Here is a 9,649-nt window from a genome sequence, read left to right as displayed (position 1 = left end):
AGGAAGAAACAATCCACTCGAAAGGCCACCCGATCGGATGACCATCCGAGCGGACTGTCACTCGCACGATCAGCTGTTCGATCGGGCTACCATCCAATCGAACTGCTGTCCGACCCACTCGCACTCTTTATCGTTTTACGCATCGTTCATCGTTATGCTATCGTTCTGATCAGGCTAACCCTACTCTCTAGCGCTCCCTTCAATCCATCAATCGCTGTGAGTATACTCGATCCCTTTTTGCTTTAGGCACTTTTGGGTGTTACATACGTTACTTATTCTAAATCACATTGTAACAACTCTCATTAAAATTAATATTTAGTATGGTAATTAGCTATTAAGGAAACCCTAATTGAGAAACCCAAGTAATTCTGCACTAATCCTAAAATTTTCAGAACAATCGGAATCAGGATCAGGGCCCCTAAAACTCAGGGGGGGGATAAACCCTAGCCAACGATTATCTAAATAACTTGTTGTCGAAATTGAAATTTATAAAACTGTCGACTCAGCCAGCCTACATGCACGAAGGGCTACCCTATGGAGTAGGGTGACCCCTCGCGTCACGCGACGCCCAAAGGGGGTACCCCTCACGTCACGCGAGGGGGGTCAAAATTTGTGTATAAATAGAGGGCATTGGCAATCGAATTTTGGCACAAAAACGACGTTAAAACTCTCTGTATACGTTGAGTTATAGCAATAATCGTTCACAACACACACCGATCACGAATCGCTGCCGCAATCAGGGTAATAACTCGATCGCTATTACGATTCAACGTCCGATCGATTATAACTATCCAAAGATTGTCCAAGTGCTGCTCAAATTGAGCTTGTACTTTGATTATTCGTCGTGATTTTGACTTGAATATTTGAGTGCTGTTCGAATTCGGACTATGCTCTGTTATTCGTCGTGAATCCGTTGAATTATTAAGTATTGCACTTGTAAATCATTGTGAGGGTTTAATCTCGTAAATTGTCATAACTGCTGTATTAGTTACTAACCCGTTTGTGTGTGCATTATTGTTAAATTAGGTTAATCAAGGCAAATCAGTAGGCTTATACTTTGCTCGTTAAAACTGCAATGTGAGTCATTCTCTTTTTATCAACTGTTTTACAAAACTCCAAGTTATTTTCAAAGTTATAATTACAGGGATTAAGTCTTTGTAATCACCAAATTACAGCCGGTATGTGGGGTTTTGTATACATTACTTGTTTCCCGTCACACTTGGACAAACGGGTGGCCAAGGGGTGATCTGACCACAGTCACAGACACCATTGGACAAATGGGCTAGCCAATGGATGGTCGAGTGACAAATACTGTGGGTAGATGGTTTGATATCAGAAACATTCTAATCGCTCTTAATACTGTAAATTATAACAAATCTGTTTTGTATAAAACCTGAATGATTCACTCAGTATTTCCCCGCTGACAAAACCTTTTCCAAACATGTTCCAGGTGATCTGTTGTGATCCAAGGAAAGTGCCGTGAAGCACTACAAGCTCAGAGAAGTGGCTCAATGTAAATAAATAAAGAAACATGTTTTGAGAAATAAAGATTTCCTTGTGAAATCATCTTATTGTAAATTATGGGATTTTATCCCTAAAACTTTATGTAATATATTAAACGGGCATTTTTAGTATTAAAAAAATCCTGTGTTAAAAGACTTCCGCTGTCGCCTAAATTAAATACCACGGGATTCCTGTCCCGCGGCTCTTGAACCGGGTCAAACCGGGGCCGAGGGCCGTGACAGGAAAAAGGTGGTATCAGAGCCACTAATCGAGACACTGATTTAAGCCTATAAATTAAGTATTTAACAAAATACTTGATTTTACTAGTTGCTATTTTGTGATTATATGTGATTATTAACTGATTATTTATTAGATACAGTATGGGTAAACAAAAGCTTTCTGCTATCTACCACAAATTAGATACTGCACCTCAGGAAAAAGGAACCTCTTCCTCCAAACCCCCAGCAGACCTAAAAGAAGGAATTTTTGTTCGTAAAGCAAATTATGAAAATCCTCTTACCCCAAAGAAAAGAAATTCAATTCTTAGAAAGGGTCAGGAGAAAATAAAGAAACCCCAAGCCAAGAAAGTGAGGTTTAATCCAGAAATCCAGGAATTTGTTACTAGTCCACCTTGGGAGGACGAATTAGATGAAAAATGGGCAAATCTTTATATGCTAGCTACCGTAGCAGAAAATGCAAACCTCTAGATTACCAATAAGCCTGAACTAATAGAAAACTGCTACTCCGTAAATAAATAATCAATCCCAGTGTGTTCTCTTTCCTGTTGTTTCTGTACAAATTAGTATGCAATAAAACTTCAATGTTTATTTATTAAACTTTGTTCCAAAGTTTTAACTTAACATTTTTGTGCATTTTGCATATATGCTATGCAGCATGAATGAGATATCGGAAGCTTTCCAGAATCTCAACCTCTACCCAGTACCAATTGAAGTCTCCCACGACTTTACTGGTTATATTGCTGACATAGAGGAACCCTGGAATTCCAAGCTCCACCGCTGGAAAAAGCCAAACCTAAAAAGAGAAGAAGATATGTAGGATGGAGAAAAGTGCGCAGGAGAAAGCCAGCCACTAGGAAACTTCCTAAAATAGAAAACCCTGTGAGCAAAGGAAAAGAAATAGAGACCGGAGAGAGTTCCAAACCATCAGAGATAGAAATAAGGGAAGATATTAAGCAAAAAGGAATCGAGATCGGAGAGAGCTCTAAACAACCTGAGGAGATCACATTTCAAGACGAAATAGACCGTCTACTGTCAAATTGTGATGTCATAGAACCTGTCAACAATAATCTCTACTCTTACCCTGCCACAGCCCAATTCCCAATAAACCTAGAACCAGCTATTCCAGATCCACTAATCCACACACGACCTTTAGGCCAAATGGAAGAATGGTGGACAAATGACTGGCAATTCCAAAATATGATCAATAGTCCCTATACTTTACTTCCTCAATTTGATCCAGAACCTATCCCTAACCCGCCAATGAGCTATGAAAACCTGGCCGAACTTCGTCAGTTTGGTGAAGAACTGATAGGTACAGGGAATAGGATCCGGAAAATAGGGGAACAAATCTCTTGGAAATATGACGAGAGGGAGCGTCACTACTGAACTACCAGTTGATCAAAGAATAGTGTGGTTGGAAAGTCTGTTTGTATAATAATAGTAATAGTGAAATCTAACTCTGTAAAATGGGAAATAAAACATTGTAAGAAAGATAGTGTGTATTGACGCCTATATAATCTATCAAACAAAGTAGAAGTCGAGAAAATCGACAATTTTGGTTATAGATATGTGTTGTAAGGTTTTATGTGTTTATGTGTAATTGCTTTGTTATATTTAACTAGCGATTATTTGACACTAATAAATTACCCTTATACCAATTATCAGATGGAAAACGCTAGTAATGAACCAGTTAATGAAGAGAATCAATCTGAGCAAAATCAGGAAAACCAATATATGACTAGACAAGATATTGAAAATATCATCACTCAAGGGATAGCTAATGCTATTCCTGCAATCATGGCTGCTGCTCAGAAACCTGTTGAACCGCAACAAATCATTCCTAGTAAACGTACCCAGGAAGACAATTTTAGTCATAATGTAAATGGAGGCGGCAATCATGACAATAATAATCCACGACAGGCTCCACCTCCTAAGAAAATGAAAGCTGCAACGCCTGGTTGCACTTACAAGGAATTTCTTGCTTGCAAACCTGCTGAATTTGCAGGTAACGAAGGAGCAACTGCAGTACTGCGTTGGTTAGAGAAAATCGAAGCAGTAATTGCAATAAGTAAATGTGCCGAAGAAGATCAAGTTATGTATGCGTCAAATTTGTTCAAAGAAGGAGCATTAGAGTGGTGGAACACTGTATTGCAAGCAAAACGAAGAAGGGTGGCCTATGCAATGAACTGGGAAGAATTTAAGAGTCTTGTAGAAAGAAAATTTTGTCCCGAATACGAGAAGGAACAAATGGCCAACAAATTCCTAAATCATCGTATGATAGGCGTAGATTGTCGGAAATATACTTCGACATTCTTCGAATATGCGAGAGTGGTACCTACCCTGGCTTCGCCAGAACCAGTACTCATTTCCCGTTATATTTGGGGATTAATCGGAGAAATCCGTAACATCGTTAAGGCTGCGAGACCACGCACTATTGACGATGCTGTGGAGTTAGCTAATACCTTAACCGATGAACTGGTACGCACAAGAGAAGAGGATCGAAAGAAGGAATTGGCTCAGAAGATTACCCAAGAATTTCGTGTGGGTAATACTAAGAAAAGAGGAACAGGGCAATCCTCATCACCTCCTTTCTGCAAAAATTGCAAGAAGAAACACTATGGACAATGCAATATAATCTGCAACTTTTGCAAGGCAAGAGGACATCGTGAAGAAGACTGCAGAAGGAAAACAAGAATCTGTTATAACTGCAGAGAAACGGGACATTTCCAATCTGAATGTCCTAAGTTAGCCAAACCAGCAGACAACAAAGCCAAACAAGCCGACGGAGCTATTAAGAAGAATGCACGAGCATTCCAGTTGACCACTTAGGAAGCTGAACTTATCCCAGATGTATTAGCCGGTACGTTCCTAGTTCACGACGTGTTTGCAAAAGTATTATTTGACTCTGGTGCAAACCAAAGTTTTATTAATACTTCATTCTGCCAAGCTCTTAATTTACCATTAACTACCCTTAGGCAGATCTTCACAGTCGAAACCGCAGAAGGAAATTCTGTTAACATAGATAAAGTTTTGCAAGAAGGAAAAATAGAACTATTAGGCCATAAGTTTTCTGCAAATCTGTTACCTATGAAATTAGCCGGATTCGATGTGGTATTAGGAATGGATTGGTTAATAGCCAACCATGCTCGAATCCTATGTGATAAAAATTCCGTAGAAATTCGTACCCCCACAGGAGATGTGATTTTAATTATAGGAGATAGACCTCGAAAACCATTGAAATTCATCTCAGTGATGAAATTGGCTAGTTATTCGAGAAAACAAGAAATGGTGTATATGATTTCTGTAATCATTAACACTAAAAATAAGGAACTGCAGGACATCCCTGTAGTCACAGAATACCCAGATATTTTTCCAGAAGAATTACCTGGGTTACCACCCGATAGAGAGGTAGAGTTTAGAATTCATTTAATTCCGGGTACTACACCAATAGCTAAGGCACCTTATCGATTAGCACCCACCGAAATGCTAGAATTGAAAAAGCAATTAGACGAATTACTAAGCAAAGGATTTATACAACCTAGTTCATCCCCTTGGGGAGCACCAGTGTTGTTTGTGAAAAAGAAGGATGGATCGATGAGAATGTGTATCGATTATAGAGAATTAAATAAGGTTACAATTAAGAATCGATACCCATTACCTAGGATTGATGATCTTTTTGATCAACTTCAAGGAGCTAGATATTTTTCCAAAATAGACTTAAGATCTGGATATCACCAGCTGAAAGTACAAGAAGAAGACATACCAAAAACTGCTTTCAGAACTAGGTATGGACATTATGAGTTTACAGTCATGCCCTTTGGACTAACAAATGCCCCAGCAGCGTTTATGGACATGATGAATCGAATCTGTAAACCATATTTGGATAAATTTGTAATCGTATTCATCGACGATATACTTATTTATTCCAAAAGTCAAGAAGAACATTGTAAGCACCTGCATACACTCTTAACTTTGTTAAGAAAGGAAAAGCTTTATGCCAAATTCTCGAAGTGTGAATTCTGGCTACAGGAAGTACAATTTTTAGGACATATGGTGAATCACGAAGGAATTCACGTAGATCCTGCTAAAATAGAAGCAATCACCAAATGGAAGGTCCCACAAACGGCTATGGAAGTTAGAAGTTTTCTAGGCTTAGCTGGATACTATAGACGATTTATTAAGGATTTCTCTAAGATAGTTGTACCTTTGACTAAGCTAACCTGTAAAGCAGTTAAGTTTGAATGGGGACCTAGACAAGAAGAAGCTTTTAAGATTCTAAAGCACAGATTGACAAATGCTCCAATTTTAGCTTTACCCGAAGGAACAGAAGACTTTGAAGTCTACTGTGATGCTTCAAAATTAGGATACGGATGCGTGTTGATGCAACGCAAGAAGGTAATTGCGTATGCCTCTACGCAGTTGAAAAAGCACGAGGAAAATTACACGACTCATGACTTAGAATTAGGAGCCATAATTTTTGCCCTTAAAATCTAGAGACATTATCTGTATGGAAGTAAGTTTACTGTTTATACAGATCATAAAAGTTTAAGGTACATATTTGGGCAAAAAGAGTTAAATATGAGACAAAGAAGATGGATGGAAATCCTAAGTGATTACGACTGTGATATTCAATATCACGAAGGAAAGGCGAACGTAGTCGCAGATGCCTTAAGTCGTAAGTATCATGAGAAGCAAAAGCGAGTCCGTGCTCTTAGATTAAATCTACAAGTAGATTTAATGGAGCAACTGAAGAAAATACAGGAAACAGCAATCAAGGACGATGCTGAAGGAATGAAAGGTTACATAAAAGAACTAGAACAAGGAAATGATGGAATTTGGAAATTCCACAAGAAACGAATTTGGGTACCTAAGCAAGGAGACTTAAGAAATATGATTTTAGAAGAATCCCATAAATCTAGGTATACTGTACATCCAGGAAACAATAAGATGTACCATGATTTAAGAAACAATTTCTGGTGGATAGGAATGAAAAAGGATATAGCCGAATACGTATCTAAGTGTTTAACCTGTTCACAAGTTAAAGCCGAACATCAAAAACCTTCAGGACTACTACAACAATTGGAAATGCCTGTATGGAAATGGGAACTCATAACAATGGACTTTGTTACTAAGTTACCCAAAACCAGAAAAGGTAATGATGCGATTTGGGTAATTGTAGATCGATTAACCAAATCAGCTCACTTTCTACCAATGAAAGAAACCTTTAGCATGGAAAGGTTAGCAAAGTTGTATGTAGACGAAGTCGTATCTTTACATGGAGTTCCGCTCTCCATTGTATCAGATAGGGATAGTCGTTTCACTTCCCATTTCTGGACTAGTTTCCAGAAAGCAATGGGAACCCGACTAAATCTGAGTACTGCATATCATCCACAAACCGACGGACAAAGTGAAAGGACGATACAAACTTTGGAAGACATGCTCCGAGCATGTGTAATAGATTTTGGTGGTAATTGGGATAACCATTTACCTTTAATTGAATTCTCCTATAACAATAGTTATCATTCAAGCATTGAAACTGCTCCATTCGAGGCACTGTATGGACGCAAGTGCAGAACTCCAGTATGTTGGGCAGAAATAGGAGAAAATCAACTATCATGTCCAGAAATCGTACAAGAAACGACTGACAAGATAACTCAGATCAAGGAAAGATTGAAAACGGCTCGAGATCGTCAAAAGAGCTATGCAGACAATCATCGCAAGCCATTGGAATTTCAAGTCGGAGATAAAGTACTTTTGAAAGTTTCTCCTTGGAAAGGAGTAGTACGATTCGGTAAGAAAGGAAAGCTGAGTACAAGGTATGTAGGACCATTCCCAGTGATACAACGAATAGGACCAGTTGCTTATCGCTTACAACTACCAGAAGAACTAGCTGGAGTACATGATGTATTTCATGTATCCAATCTCAAGAAATGTTTATCAGACGAATCCCTGGTAGTACCTCTTCAAGATGTAGAGGTAAATGAAAAACTAAAATTCATAGAAAAACCACTACAGATCGAAGATAGAAAAGTCAAGTTTCTCAAGCACAAACGACTAGTGCTGGTCAAAGTCAAATGGAATTCAAAGAGAGGACCAGAATACACTTGGGAGCTGGAATCAGAAATGAAGCGCAAATATCCTCATTTATTCCAGTAAATCTCGAGGACGAGATTTTTCTTAAGGTGGGGAGGATGTAATAACTCTCATTAAAATTAATATTTAGTATGGTAATTAGCTATTAAGGAAACCCTAATTGAGAAACCCAAGTAATTCTGCACTAATCCTAAAATTTTCAGAACAATCGGAATCAGGATCAGGGCCCCTAAAACTCAGGGGGGGGGGGGGGGATAAACCCTAGCCAACGATTATCTAAATAACTTGTTGTCGAAATTGAAATTTATAAAACTGTCGACTCAGCCAGCCTACATGCACGAAGGGCTACCCTATGGAGTAGGGTGACCCCTCGCGTCACGCGACGCCCAAAGGGGGTACCCCTCACGTCACGCGAGGGGGGTCAAAATTTGTGTATAAATAGAGGGCATTGGCAATCGAATTTTGGCACAAAAACGACGTTAAAACTCTCTGTATACGTTGAGTTATAGCAATAATCGTTCACAACACACACCGATCACGAATCGCTGCCGCAATCAGGGTAATAACTCGATCGCTATTACGATTCAACGTCCGATCGATTATAACTATCCAAAGATTGTCCAAGTGCTGCTCAAATTGAGCTTGTACTTTGATTATTCGTCGTGATTTTGACTTGAATATTTGAGTGCTGTTCGAATTCGGACTATGCTCTGTTATTCGTCGTGAATCCGTTGAATTATTAAGTATTGCACTTGTAAATCATTGTGAGGGTTTAATCTCGTAAATTGTCATAACTGCTGTATTAGTTACTAACCCGTTTGTGTGTGCATTATTGTTAAATTAGGTTAATCAAGGCAAATCAGTAGGCTTATACTTTGCTCGTTAAAACTGCAATGTGAGTCATTCTCTTTTTATCAACTGTTTTACAAAACTCCAAGTTATTTTCAAAGTTATAATTACAGGGATTAAGTCTTTGTAATCACCAAATTACAGCCGGTATGTGGGGTTTTGTATACATTACTTGTTTCCCGTCACACTTGGACAAACGGGTGGCCAAGGGGTGATCTGACCACAGTCACAGACACCATTGGACAAATGGGCTAGCCAATGGATGGTCGAGTGACAAATACTGTGGGTAGATGGTTTGATATCAGAAACATTCTAATCGCTCTTAATACTGTAAATTATAACAAATCTGTTTTGTATAAAACCTGAATGATTCACTCAGTATTTCTCCGCTGACAAAACCTTTTCCAAACATGTTTCAGGTGATCTGTTGTGATCCAAGGAAAGTGCCGTGAAGCACTACAAGCTCAGAGAAGTGGCTCAATGTAAATAAATAAAGAAACATGTTTTGAGAAATAAAGATTTCCTTGTGAAATCATCTTATTGTAAATTATGGGATTTTATCCCTAAAACTTTATGTAATATATTAAACGGGCATTTTTAGTATTAAATAAATCCTGTGTTAAAAGACTTCCGCTGTCGCCTAAATTAAATACCACGGGATTCCTGTCCCGCGGCTCTTGAACCGGGTCAAACCGGGGCCGAGGGCCGTGACAGGAAAAAGGTGGTATCAGAGCCACTAATCGAGACACTGATTTAAGCCTATAAATTAAGTATTTAACAAAATACTTGATTTTACTAGTTGCTCTTGAACCGGGTCAAACCGGGGCCGAGGGCCGTGACACACATCGAACACACTACGCAATACTTTTAACGCTAACCGTTACCGCATGCTATACGTGACTTAATGAATGCTTGTTTGTTATGTTTACACAAGGAATGTTGTCTACCTGCCTTAGCAACGATAG

The sequence above is a fragment of the Helianthus annuus genome, chromosome 14 (assembly GCF_002127325.2).
Source record: "Helianthus annuus cultivar XRQ/B chromosome 14, HanXRQr2.0-SUNRISE, whole genome shotgun sequence".
Lineage (NCBI taxonomy): Eukaryota > Viridiplantae > Streptophyta > Magnoliopsida > Asterales > Asteraceae > Helianthus > Helianthus annuus.
Note: the sequence above shows the minus strand (reverse complement) of the source record.